Raw genomic sequence first — 14,428 nt, 5'->3', positions numbered from 1 at the left:
AACTGTACCCAAATGTATCCTGTGATTTCCTTACAACCGCCATTACAATGACTGTACATTCCAGATTTTCCAGGATCCTTTCAATTTTAAATATTCTGTTCCTTTGTCTTCCAAATTGGACTTGTCAGACTGCTTGAATTAGTTCTGAAAATACAGTCACTTATACCAATTTTAGGATTGAAAAATATTGCCATCGTGGGCTCTCTTTTTTTTCCTTTAAACATTCTGAAGTGAGATTTAGGCTTTATAGCATTAAGATTATGCAAGAGTCACAGTTTTTCAATCAAGTCATCCTTTGGTGTAGAAAATTATTTCAGTACACACATTATTTAAGCTATTCTGAAAACTACTCTGACATTCTTTTTATTAATCTTTTTCCTGTTTCAAATCCTTCCATCGGGCATTTCTGTCAGGCTTCTGAAGGGTCCCATATGCACACTTCCAGTGCAGAAATGTGTTCTTTTTTGGTTCACTGGAATCTTTCAGAATGTCTGGCAATGAAACAGATTGGCTTTAATTAAAAGGCTATGATTTCTGTGAATTCCCATTAAGTTAGTGAAAGAAATCTGCATTTAAAAAATACAGTTAACACATTAAGGCACACTTGTACTGAAAAATGCTTCATGTTTAAAAAACTACTTAAGCAGATGAAACTAAACTGCCTGTAATAAAAATGTGCTCATTTTTAGTAAAAACCTTCACTTCTGAAGAGAGGGGTTAGTTTAGTACATATGTGCCCAATTAGCCATAAAAACTCAACTAGACATGAACCATGCAAACCGCCAGTCCGCCTGTTGATGTGAAAACATAGATCCTATTAACAGAAATGCAATTTAAATGGTTAAAAAGTGATAAAGTACACAAGTATAATCTGATAGGGTTTGAAATATGATACTGCTGGATACCGATGACAAACCAGTTTTGAATTATGACTCCAGCGAAGTCTGAAACAGCTCAAGCATGTTAATTAGTGACCCACAAATTCAAGAACTGCATTATGTTATGTTATATATTTCTCTTTGGTCACACCTCTTTACCCACCAGCAAAAGCATATCCTCTAATAGAGAGGAAAGCCAGATGAAGCTTTTTGAATTCTAGGTCCTGGATACCCTAGGAACACCTGACATAACTTTCCCTCATTCAACTTACTTATCTTGCAAATGTGATCCAACTCAAGACAGTTTCTCAAGGAACAATATTCCAGAGGACCTGTGAAGTGCAGAGAAGTTCACCAGTTACTGGGAAAATGCAGGAAGAGCAATCAATATGGTCACTTCTTCCCACATGAGTGAGCCCAGAGCTGTGTAAGGGACACTCCCACATCAGCATGGGAAAGCCCGAGAGGAGCAAGAACTGGGAGGAAGCGATCTGAATCATCTGTTATAGCTTCATTAGAGATAAATGTGAGCTGATGCGCCTTACTTTTTATTATAAAATAACACCCTGTCCATTTATGGGATACGCTTGAGCCCGTCAAGAAGATCCTGATGGCTCACCACTCAACTGGTGACCTTGCTTTAAGAATCACCGTCCTGCATGCTTATAATATTAAAGGCAGGATTTGGATTTCTTAGATAATCATTTATAAAAACAATCAAACAGATTATTTTGGAAGGCAAACTAAACTCCCATCATCTCATTGGACTGTCTCATCTTTTTAAATGGCCACAAAATTGCACTTGACCGTTGCAATTCCAGTTCTCTCCAGTTATCTTCCATCCTTAGAATCAGCTCCTCAGACCTAATCCAAACCCCGTTTTTTCAGGTTCAGCAAATTCCCTCTGCTGTCACATTCATTGGAAAAGAGAAACATATTGTAACACCATTCTCCACATACCATGCCACGATCACATATTAAGCAAATGGCTAGGAATAGTACGCCCTACCAGAGGACCTGAGCTCTGTCAAAATTACCAAATGAGAGGCTGAATAATGCGTTCTAGCTGGTGTCCCTAAATAACTAGTTTGGAGGAGAAGGAGGAAATCCGCATGTGAACCCTAGCAAATCAATCTATGAACCATGGGGTATGAAGACTTCCATTCAAAGTTCACCAAATGTTACCGTGGCTTTACATCAGTAATTAGGCGGAAATTCAAGAAAGAGAGGCTGTCATTGCCACCGTCTTAACCAAGCTCAGATTCATATCTCCATTCCATTTTTCTGCTGCACCTCTTCTGAGCAACATTATATCTTGCCTGGACTGTTGCAGTAGCCTCTCATCTTTACACTCCTGAAAAGTTAATCTTCCAAAAGTCCAGCTCCAATAAAATGGCTCCCCTGATCACAAAATTTGTATCATTCATTGGTTACCATTGCCTGTCTGCAGAATTAAGGTCACATTCCTTAGCCTAGGATTTGAGGCACTCTCGTCTTTCTGATGTCCTTTCCCACTTCATTCCTGGCAATCTGCAAGGCCCAGTCCTCTCTGTACAGACTGCATTTGCTCCTGCATCTCCCTCACCTAGGGTACTATCCCCCGCCTTCATTCCATCTCCTCATCATCACCCTGCTGAGTCGAAATCCTTCCCATGGGTAAAGCCTAGAAGAGAGGAATTCCATCTTTGCTATAAAAAGTACAAAGAGCAGTGCCTGGCTTAAAAGCACTCATTAAACATTTTCTGTTATTGTTGTGGTTACCGCTGCCCCTTTGAGTGTGCCATGAAGTCCTTAATCTTCATAGACGGACTAACTCCTTGCTCCTATGGGATATTTAACTGTAGCTCTCTTATGATGTGCCTAATTACTTCTTCTTTACTCCTATAGTTATTTAGCTATACGTTTCATCTCCTCTTATGGACTGTGAGTTTCTAAAACAGATCCAATTTCATTCACTTTTGTATCTTCCATGTCAGAATACAAGGCCCTACACGCAAACCTTTGAAGAAAAATGTTACATATCATGCCAAGCCACAAGGGGGCACGATTGAGCCACTGTAACAGTGGAATCCTCCTAGAGGTATTAATAAATTAGGTTTTAGAATTGAAAGGTTTTTTTTTCCCTTGAAGGTCTATTTGTAAATCTGTTTAAATTACATGCATTATATATGATTACAAATCTATTCATGTTGACATGGAAATATAGCTGTGATATAGTGGATTTTAAAAAGGAATAAGCAAAATAGAATGTCTATGATCCAATTTTTGTATAACATCTAATCTTAAATATACGTGAGAGAAATAAAAGTCTGGAAGAATACCACCAAAATGTTAACAGCGGTCATCTCTGGGAAGTGGGGGAGGAATAGAGAATGGGAGTATGGAGGTTTTATTTTGTATTCTGAACCCTTCTGGGTTTTTTAAAATAAACGATACATATTAAATTTTATAATAATGAAAATAAAGCCGTTTCCTTTAAGAAATCTCCAAGCAAAGCGTTTATTTTATTTCTCTTGTTACCTCACCTCCAGCCCCATATTTGATGTATTTAAAAGTAAATATTTTAGGAATTTTCTGATAAATTAAAGCAAAGAATCCCAAATTCTCTTGGTACATGGGGCCCTTAGTGTTTCAGTAATTTTTTATGGCACCCCTTGAATGAAAGAAATACTTAACAGTTCCATTTCTTAAGTGTCAAAATCCAAACAACTTACCAAGTATTTATGTCCTAACAATTTCGTGGCCATTTGAAAGAATAATACACATAAATTGAAAAAATGTATTTTTATTTCATCCTTAAATGGCCACAATTACTTATTAATAGACAGTGTACCCCTCTTGGGCACCATACAACTTCTTAAACTTTGGAACCAGATTGGACACTGGCACTCTCATCTCCTACTCCACACTGATTTTCATTAGGTACTCAGTTTTTAGCACAGCTTACAACCACCTACCACCCAGCTTCACAAAGATAGGACACCAGGGGAGGGAATGCAGTACGACCTAATGTTGAAACTATGAGCACCTTGAACTCATAGTTCTTGGGCATCCCACAACCATCCAGTATAGTTGTGTTTCCCCTAAAAATTTAATTTATCTCACGGCATCCGTGCGTGTTTACTCTAGCACCCCGGGCGCCATGGCACACATTTTGGGAACCAGTAAATTCAAACGATAAAACTGATTCCCTGTAAGGCTGGCAAAGGAGGAGAAACTCATTAAACTAGACTTGAAGTTATTCCAACCTAATAACTCAGTCAACACTGTTTTTGTTTTCTCTAAACCGAAGTCTTCAGGGAAAGAGAAAAGGATGGTGTGGGAAGCTGGGCTGAGCACTGGATTCTGGTGGTTTCTCTATATCCCTGTTTCACCAAATTCCTCTGCCAATGATTCTCCTACTCAAAACTAAGAACAACAGCAATCTCCAAAGCAGCATGTTCCTGGGAAACACCCAAATTCTTTTCTGTGGTGTCTAGGATCTCCAACCAACCTACTCACTTTTCCGCCCCTCCACCCCAAAGTCTGAGGGTTTACAAAGATGTAGGAGAGCACAGCAGGCCCCACAGCACAAAGATGTAGGAGAGCACAGAGAGACTCAACTGCTAATGAGTTGGCCCTCATCTTTCCCTGGTGAGCTCCTGGGACCAAGCGCCCCGCTCCCCCCAACAGGTATAGAACTATTGCTATCCAAATCCACTTGAAGTCTGGATTAAGAAGTAATTTTCCCTAAAGTTTAATGAGCTCAGTCTCACATCTTGATTTAATGTGATGGCTTGTGATTTTCTATTATCAATTAGGTAATTGATAATAGAATACATTAGAACACTACTCTAATAGAATACTATTCTTTTTTTTTTAAGATTATTTATTTATTTATTTATTTGACAGACAGAGATCACAAGTAGGCAGATGCAGGCAGAGAGAGAGAGAGAGGAGGAAGCAGGCTCCCTGCTGTGCAGAGAGCCCGATGCGGGGCTCGATCCCAAGACCCTGAGATCATGACCTGAGCCGAAGGCAGAGGCTTAACCCACTGAGCCACCCAGGTGCCCCTGGAATACTATTCTAATAGAATACTAAAACAAACTCAAAAGGCATCTCCAACTTGTGGGGAGGGAAGTTCAATGCAGAGACTCCTTAAAGATCACAGAGAAGTGAAAACAACACAAAGGTCCAAATGAACAGACAAGTGTGGTCTATTGAGCCATACAATGGGGTCTTATCCAGCCTTAAAAAGAAAGGAAATTCTGACCCATGCTACAGTATGGATGAACCTTGAAGACAGTATGCTAAGTGAAGAAAGCTAGTCACAAAAGGACAAATACTGTTTGATTCTAATTAAATGAGGTCCCTAGAGTGGTCAAATTCACAGAGAGAGAAGAGAATAGAGGTCACCAGGAGCCGGTGGGGAGTGAGGAGTGCAGAGTTATTGTTTAGTGGATACGGGGTTTCGGTTTGGGAAGATGAAAAAGTTCTGGAGAATGGTTATACAACAGGGTCAATGTATTTAAGGCCACTGAATTGTACACTTAAAAGTTAAAATGATAAATTTTAGGTTAGGTATATAATTTGATTTTTTAAAAAATCACAGCGATGGCTTTCTGCTAAGGGAAGACTTTGATTTAACTGGAATCGCGTCCTTCAGTGTCACTTAGAACAGCTTGTAGCAGATCTAGAGACAAGTCCATTTGGAGGACCTGGTGTTAAATCCACACAGGATGTTTCAAAAGCCAAAGGCCTGTTCCAAAGGAAACAATGTCTAAAGGAGAACGGTAGCAGAGCACGGAGAAGAGAGCTTGCACCTCCTCCCGGCCTTTTTCCTAAGAAAATTCCAATTTCTCCCACAGTTTCCCAACCCTTCAGGCACAAGTGTGAAATCCTCACTCCTCTCCCTCTCAAAATTGATAATGCACTTCCCCGATGCTGCAAATCCGAGGCGTGACAAAATAGGCCCTAGAAGGACTGCTTGAAGAGACGGGCAAAGGCAAACCCACCCGGGTACTAGAACATGGTGTCCTGGGAGTAAGGCTTCCTGTGAGACCTTTCCTTGTTATCACGTAGGACTGATGTTGCTAAAGGTCCAAGGCACTAGGCTTGCTCCTCACTTGAAGTTTGGGGTGGAGGAGAAGGGGTCTCTGGGGATAACCTGGGAAATTCTGGAGGATACATTCTAAAAGCTCAGAGGAGTCCTGTAAGACAGAAATTTGAATTCCACAAATCCTCACCCACTAATCATTTTTAAAATATGCCTAGCTCCTCCCCCTCTTGATTTCTCTATTTTGTGAGTGGCATCCAATCTCAAATCTTTAGAGTCTTTTTTATTTCTCTTTTCGTCAACACATTCCATTAGTCATCAAACTCTGAATTCAGCTGTAACAATATCTCTTTTTTTCCCTTGTCCCCAGCCATCATACTAGTTTATGTCCTTATAACTATCTCAGTAGCCTCCTCCCTGGTCTTCATATCTGTTTTCTTCCCTCTTTACAGCCTGCATCAGAAGAATGTTCCAGATCACTGTGCTGAGCATGTCACAACTATGCCTAAAAACTTCGGTGGCTCCCCATTACCCACTGGATAAAAAAGACCAGACCCCTTAGTCTGGCATGTGAGATTCTTTGTGGTTCTCACTCCAACCTGCTCTCCTAGCCGTGTCTCCCACCACAGGGAAACTAACCCTACAGTCAAGTCAAAAATTCTCCATTCCCTGAATGGACCTCAAGGTTTCTCATCACACACAACCCTCCCTCGCCACCAGCCACTTGCTCATCCTCAATCAGTTTTGAACCCCCTCCTTTTCTCCTTGTCTTTAAAAAAAAAAAATTTTTTTTTTTTATTTATTTAACCTGGGAGCGGGGAGCACTGAGAGTAGGGGGAGGAGCAGAAGGACAAGGAGAGAGAGAATCTCAAGAAATTCCCTGCTGAGTACAGAGCCTGACTCGGGGCTTGACCTCACAACCCTGAGATCGTGACCTGAACCGAAACCAAGAGTCCTATGCTCAACGAACTGAGCCACCCACGCATGCCTCTCCTTGTCTTCATCTATCTTTGAAGTCTGGCTTAAATGCTGGGACTTTGTGAAATCATTGATCTTTTCTTTGAATTCTCCCAGACACTTCAACAGTAGGAATCTCATAGTTCATAATAGACTCAGCTTGGCTTAGTGTCGTTAAGTTTCAAAACAGCGAACCGTACAGTTGACCCTTAAACAGCACAGGGGTTAGGGTACTGACCCTCTGCACAGTCGAAAATCCACATAAGCTTTACTAGTCTATGAACACATATTTTGTATGGTACATGTGTTATATACTGTGTTCTTACATTAAAACAAGCTAGAGAAAACATTATTAAGAAAATCATCAGCGGGGGCAATGGGGTGGCTCAGTTGGTTGAGCCTCCACCTCTTGGTTTCAGTTCAGGTAGTGATCTCGGGGTTGTGGGATCAAACCCCGGGCTAGGCTCCACACTCACCACAGAGTCTACTTGGGGGTTCTCGCTCCCTCTGCCCCTCCCCCGCCATGCACTTGCGAGCATGCATGCTCTCTTCCTCTCTCTCGCTCACTCAAAAAAATAAATCTTCAAAAGAAATCTTAAGGAAGAGAAAATACATTTACAGTACTGTACCATACTTATTTTTAAATATCCACATTTAAGTTAACCCACACAGTTCAAACCTGTATAGTTCAAAAGTCAACTACATATTAAAGTATTCCGTACTGAAGGACCACAACAAGTTTGAATATAAAACTGTGCTATCATCTCTTACTTTCCCCCAAATGCTTAACATGATGCTTTACACATAAAAAACATTTAATGTCTGTTGAATAATATTTAACACACACCATCAAATTCCTAAACCTCAATTATATCCTTAAGCCAGTGATCATATTCTTTTTTCTTTCTTACATCACAGATGTTTTTCCTAATGAACTCTTAGATGGAATCCCAATATATGTCTTACAGGAAGATTTTATATGTGTTCTATATACAGAGTAAAGCACATATAAGTGGCATCTCACTTTATGTACATTTATTTTAAATTAAAATTTATAGCATTTCCCATTATTAAGTGAACTATGAGAATAGCAGGCTGTTTCGATGAATATAAAATGTGAAGTAGAGGGTTACGAGTAGTGATTTGCACTCAGCCATTTCCACAGCCAGCTTATTACTGGGTTTTGGGGGGTTTTTTTTAAAGATTTTATTTATTTATTTGACAGACAAAGATTGCAAGTAGGCAGAGAGGCAGGCAGAGAGAGAGGAGGAAGCAGGCTCCCTGCTGAGCAGAAAGCCCGATGCAGGGCTCGATCCCAGGACCCTGGGATCATGACCTGAGCTGAAGGCAGAGGCTTTAACCCACTGAGCCACCCAGGCGTCCATTTCTGGGTTTTGACTAGTTTCACATGATTCAGAAAATCCTGACTCACATCGCTAAGTCGCAGTGTGCAACTTCACGTGAGTGGACATCGGCAGGGTAACACATCCTGTTTTTTTAAAGCTCAGATACAACCTGCTAGATCTGTGACACATTAAGAAAGCCATACACGGCAATTAAGAAACCAGAATCTGCTCCCAACCCTGGCTCTCCTCTGTTTAACAATGCAGACCTTAAGCAAGTTATTGGGCCTCAGTTTCTACATCTGAAAACTGGAAATAATAATGGTTCTTCCCTCAAAAGGTTGTAAAAGAGCAAGATAGTGTTGGACAAATGTATGCCCCAATAGTCTTCAGTGTGTTAAAATGTGGTACAGGATACACTGAGGTGTGCAGTTTTAATGTTTTATTATATACTCAATCGTTATTAAAACATTTATATATGTAATGCATAAAGAATAGCAGCATAATGGAACTCATGATCCCAACTGGCAATTACTGTTGAAATGCCCATTGCACCCCTCCCTGATCCCGTTCCCTGTCCTCCCCCATGAGGGAACAGACCTTTGCCATACTTTATTTTTAATTTTTTAGCACTTACCCTATGACTATGTGCCAGGTTCTGTCCAAAGTGCTTTCCAAATTGTCCACCTCTCACCCTCCCCACAGCCCCACGAAGTGGACAGCATTCTCGCTGGCAATCTACAGATGCAGAGCGTGGGGCACAAGGAACTGTGACAGCATGCTCCCAGGCAGTTTGTACACGGAGCTGCCAGCATTTGAACCCACGCAGAGGGCCTCCAGAGTCCCTGTTCTTCCACACACCCAGGCTTGACACGCAGTGTTAAGGGCACTCTCACACTCCCTCCATGAACAGACACTGACTTAACACCCACCATGTGCCAGGCACCGGACTGGGCACTGCAGAGTTTAAGGAAAAGCTTCTTCCTCTCTAGCACCTGACAGTTCCCAGAACACTGGTTCCTTCCACGGGTGCTGACTCCAGCTCCCTCACAGGCCCAGGCAGCCTAGAAGTGCCCACGAGCTGTGTGTGGCCTTGAGGAAAGGCTAGCAGGCCCAGCCACTTCACCTTGGTGTTGGCCAGGGTGGGTCTCCACAACAATCAATCCCCAAGGAATCACGGGAAATTCCAAACTTTCTGCCCCCGCTCCCAGCCTCTTCCTCATCAAGGCTTCCTCTGAGATGTGAACCACGTAGGACTGCGCAGGAATCCACAGCCTCTGCCAGCAAGCAGGCCAGTTACGGCCTCGGGGCCCAGCCCACAAGGAAAGACCTCAACTTTAGCGCATGTCACTCCCCTAATTATTCTCTGTGCCTGGAGTCCAACAATAACAGAGCGTTTTTCACAAGCAGCTCCCACCATGAACCTTGCAGCCCCATGCATGCAGCCAAGCACTGAGAAGTGCTAAAGGGTCGGGGGTTCGCGCAGCCAACAGTCCCAGGCCTCTGGGGGAGAATCCCGGGCACTTTCTAGTCCAAAATCTGCCCCCAGAATAACTGCCTGAGGCCCCAGCTGCCTCCAGGGCCTACTTCCTGGGGCTGACCTGGGTCACAGTGGGTGGGGCCCTAAGAAGGCCCAGCAGATCTGAGAGCAGCTGCACCAGAGCCACCAAGAGAAAGAAGCAAGGGGTGGGGGACAGGATACTAAAGAAAGATCTTTCCTCCAGGGTCACATTCAGCGAGTGCTCCCGAGGCTGTATCATATCGCGAGGATTGGTTTTTCGGTAAAGTTACTGACTCAATACCAGCCCTGGCAGATACTGGGATTGGAGGTACAGTTCTAGGATGTAACAGCAAAGTCCCCTACATTATTGAGGTGGGGGAGGGGCAGCAATAATCAAACTAATAATTTCGGATGGTGATTAGTGCTCTATAGAAAATAAAATAGCTTTGTCCCATGGGGGTGGACAGGGAAATGGATATGAACTAAGATCTAAGTGAGGGGTAGCAAAGCAAAGGCAAGGGAAAAGCATTCCAGGCAGAGAGAACAGAAGTGCAGGACCCTGAGGCCTCTGATTAAATGCTGATTAGGGGTTTAAAAAAATGTTTGATGAAAAACTAGTGCTCTCAAAATTCTACTACATGGTAGAGTTATTTCCTTAAGAGCATAAAGATCAAAGTGCTCTTTGGAAAGTGTGTTGGAAAGAAATTTGTCCTTGGCTTTAAATGAAGATGCAAAAAGAATGTCTGTGAATATATATTTACATTTATATGTCTCACAAGGATCTTTTTAAAAAGCCTTTCATGTCCTTTATCCTTTAAACTTTCGTAATATAGGTTGAAAGCATGATACAATCTTTCACTTCCAGCTCAACCACTGAAAGATCTTTCTCCTAGAACTAATGAAGACATCCGTTCTGTCCGGATGTAATTTACCTCCCTTGTTCCAGATTTTGAAATAAGAATACCATGTACCCCTAATTGCAACTATGTAAAAAAAAAAATGTGTGCACAGGAATTAAGGCTATGGGAGACTAGGAAGGGGTGGCGGTTGTTTTTCAATATTCCTTTGTTATTATTAAAACTGGGAAGAAAAGATACATTGTGCCTACCTCTGCAATTTTCTTGTCTTCAATGTAAGTGTTTTTAACTGCTGTTCATGTCCCATTTCCCACATCACCACCACCGACAACTTCTCCCGGCCACAAATAAAGTTGAGAAGTGCAAGAGGTCTTCACAAACCCTCGTACAGTGAGTGCGTCGGCTCATGTACGATCCCTGTGCACCCTTCTTTCTCGCCGTGTACGGAACTTCTTGGGGATCCTTCGGGATCCCGGCCATATTTCCCCCCAGGCTCTTATTAAAACCAGGTGCGCAGAAGGCGGGCGTTTTGCCCAGAAAAGGCTTCGCTTGGCCCAAAGCTCCCCCTTCCGGTGTGTTTTCTAGAAGGGATTCGAGAGCTGAGCAAAGAGAAAGCGGGCAACTCCTGCGGGGCGGGCAAACGGGGCGTGTGGGTCAAGGCGGACCCGCGCGCGGCCTGGCTGCGCCAGCGCCAAGTGTGCAGGGCCACCAAGTGAGCCGGGGACACGGACACTGCGCCCCGCCGCCGGGAGTGTGGTCGGCGCGCGGGTGAAGCCCGGGAACCACAGCTCGGCCCGCGGGGGCAGGGAAGAGCGGAAGCCGCGGATCGGAGCGTGAGAGCCGGGCGCGCGGAGAGGCCGGCAGGGCCCGCGACCCGCGGAGCTCGCCCGCGGTCTGCTGCCGGAACTCGCGCGGGTCGCGCGGCGCTTACCGTCGGCGGCCGGTGGCGCTCACGTCTCCGGGGTCCCGGCCGGGCGCGCGCGGGGGAGGGAGGGCAGGTGGCGCGGGACGCGGCGGCCGTCGCGCTGGGAGCTGGGGTCGCCGCACTCGGGGCAGCTTGGCGCGGGGTGCCTGCGGGCCTCTCCGCCCGCGACCTTTGACCCGCGGTCGGGCCTGGGAGGACGAAGACCGCGCCCCCTCCCGAGCGCGCGGGGAAACTCGTGGGAGAGCTTGGTCCAGCTGGCCCGGGACCCCCACGTCGGGCCCAGCCTCTGGGGTGACGGCGTTGGTTTCTTGTGGGGGTCAGAGATTTGAGTGTGGGCGCTTTCGTCAGACCCTAGAGCTATTCAAAGTGGAGACCACTGGACGAGAAGAAAGGAGCATTATTAGGTTACAAACAGTTAAGGGGCAGAGAACAGGGAACCCCAAAAATACAGTTCCAGTTTTTGAGCGGCCACTTACTATTCCTTGGACCAAACGGCAAACCGACTTTTTTTTTTCTTTCTTTCTCTTTCTCTACTGCTTTTAAAAGCGCGTTAACTAAGCTCTGTATAGCTTCGGTTCCCACAGCCCTGCATGAATTTTCAGTAACCCCAGGAAACCACCAGCCAGACAAGACGGTGAGAAGGCCTCCCATCCCAAATGTTTGCCTGCACATTTGGTCCCATGAAAACTCCAAATCGGGTCACCCCAGCATGTCTTCTGGGCGTGGTGCCCTGTTTGATGGGGAAAAGTATTCTCGGCCCCAACCCCAAGATCCTGTGACAGCCAACAAAGGGAATTCTAGAGAAGTTTCCAGACTGAAGCAACCCTAGTAATTTCTGGTAAAACATTATCTAAAGCCAGTTTCTCAAATCCTGGTCCAGGGACCACCTACATCCTGGGATCCTTGGTAGAGATTCAGGATTTAGGGCTTATACTATAGCTAATGAATTAGATTCAGAATGATGAGGCCCAGGAATCTGCATCTTTAGAAGCTTGTCTTTCGAGGTTTCTGCTCAGTGTGGTTTGCGAATTATTAGACTTAGCCCTTTATTAGACACTGCTGAAATGGTGCTTGTTTTTCCATCTGGAGCATTGCCTCAAAACTCTCAACAGTGTTAAACATTCTTCTTCTTCTCCTCCTCCTCCTTCTTCTTCTTCTTCTTCTTCTTCGTAGGCCACAAAATTTGGCTTCCAAACAAACTGCCTTATTTCATGAATTTAAAAAAGCAAAAAAACAAAACTATGCCAAAGCATTACTTCCCACTGTCTAGGGCTCTGAGCACATCCTGATAATTAAAAAAAAAAAAAAAAAAAAAAAAAAAAAAAACAAGGTAAGTGGATTATGCTGAGTGCCTTCTACTAATGTTGGGCTATTTGTCTTTCTCAGCCCGACCCACTCCTGTCCTGCTGCTATTGACTGAATGCTTGCATCCCCTAAAATTCATGGTGAGACCTCATCCTCAGCATGATGGTATTTGGAGGTGGGGCCTTTGGAAGATGATCAGGTCAGATCATCCCTACTGGGATTCAGGACTTTATAAGAGGCCTGGGAAAGCTGCTTTACCCTCCTGCCATGTAAGACACAGCTTGTGGATGAATGGCTGAACCAGGAAATGGGCTCCCACGAGACACCAAATCTGCCAGTGTTATCCTAGCTTCCAGAACTGTGAGGAATTTCTGTTGTTTATAAGCTACTGAGTCTATGGTATTCTGTCCTAACAAGCCCAAATGGGCTAAGACACCTGCTGGTTTTTCTTCTGTTTCACTCAGTCCTCAATCAGCACAGCTTTCCTGATAAAATGGAAGCTGAGCCTGTGATCATGGCAGTTTCCAAATTGCACTATGCAATAAAGTCATCTGTGGAGCTTCTTAGACTACTGACTCACACAGAATGTCAGTAATCCCAAACATATTTGTTTGCAGAAAATTTATTTTACAAAGCATCTCATGGAATTAATGAGTTATCAAAAGTGGTACTGTCAGAAAGAGCAGTGCATTGAAGTTGAGGAAATAATTAAGGGGGTAAACAGAATTTTTGCAACAAAAGTATTTAACACCGGGGTGCCTGGGTGGTTCAGTGGGTTAAAGCCTCTGCCTTTGGCTTGGGTCATGATCCCAGGGCTCTGGGATCGAGCCCCACATCGGGCTCTCCCCTCAGCAGGGGCCCTGCTTCCTCCTCTTCTCTCTCTCTCTCTCTGCCTGCCTCTTAGCCTTCTTGTGATCTCTGTCTGTCAAATAAATAAAATCTTAAAAAAATATATTTAACACCTTCTTGCTTGCAGTATCAAGAATTGGAAATAACCCAAATTTGTCCAGCGGTAGAAAGTTGGCTAAATAAATGACGGCACATCTATATGAAGGAATACAAGACGACTATTAACACAGTTTAGAGATTACTTATTGACCTGGAAAGATCTTGGTGAGTAAAGTGAGAAGGCAACATGAACAATTGCTCCCTTCTTGTTTAAAAAAAAAAAAAATCTAGTGGTAACTGACATAAGACCCACAAAAGCAAACTCCTAAGGGGGTGATAGTGAACACAGAAAAGAATCCCAACTTTGAACTGCAGACCTGGGAAACAGAGCCGAAAACTGAGCTTTAGTTTGAAAGCTACTGAAGAATCAATTAGATAGGCTCTCCAAGTCATCTGCTGCCCCCCACAGTAGCAAACCCTGAAGGTTTATTCTCTGGAGAAGGTGAGTGCATCAAAAACAAGAGGATTCGATGAAAATTTAAATATTGCCCCAGCCCTCTTCCCCAGCAAGCTGGAAGCCTGACATACATCATCCAGAGAAGGGATTGCAAGATTTCTTCTCTATGTCATGAAGGGTTGGTTCCTGATCAGATCCCATAAAACTGCTCTCTGGTGATGCCCACAGTTGACAAAACCCATCCACACACACGAAGCTTCTAATCAGAGTTTCTCTGCCCAC

General features: G+C 44.0%; 1 protein-coding gene across 1 annotated transcript in view; it reads right to left on the bottom strand.

Annotated features, from left to right (window-relative positions):
• LOC123949461 overlaps positions 1–11,650 on the bottom strand; it is a 169,323-nt gene extending 157,673 nt beyond the window's left edge. The window contains exon 1 of the mRNA XM_046016905.1: positions 11,503–11,650. The gene's annotated coding sequence lies outside the window, so the exon portion shown is untranslated. The remainder of the gene's footprint in view (positions 1–11,502) is intronic.
• Positions 11,651–14,428: the final 2,778 nt, after the last annotated feature.

Source organism: Meles meles, chromosome 8 (genome assembly GCF_922984935.1).
Source record: "Meles meles chromosome 8, mMelMel3.1 paternal haplotype, whole genome shotgun sequence".
NCBI classification, from domain to species: domain Eukaryota; kingdom Metazoa; phylum Chordata; class Mammalia; order Carnivora; family Mustelidae; genus Meles; species Meles meles.
The sequence above is the reverse complement of the archived record's forward strand: the minus strand, read 5'-3'. Positions and strand labels throughout refer to the sequence as shown.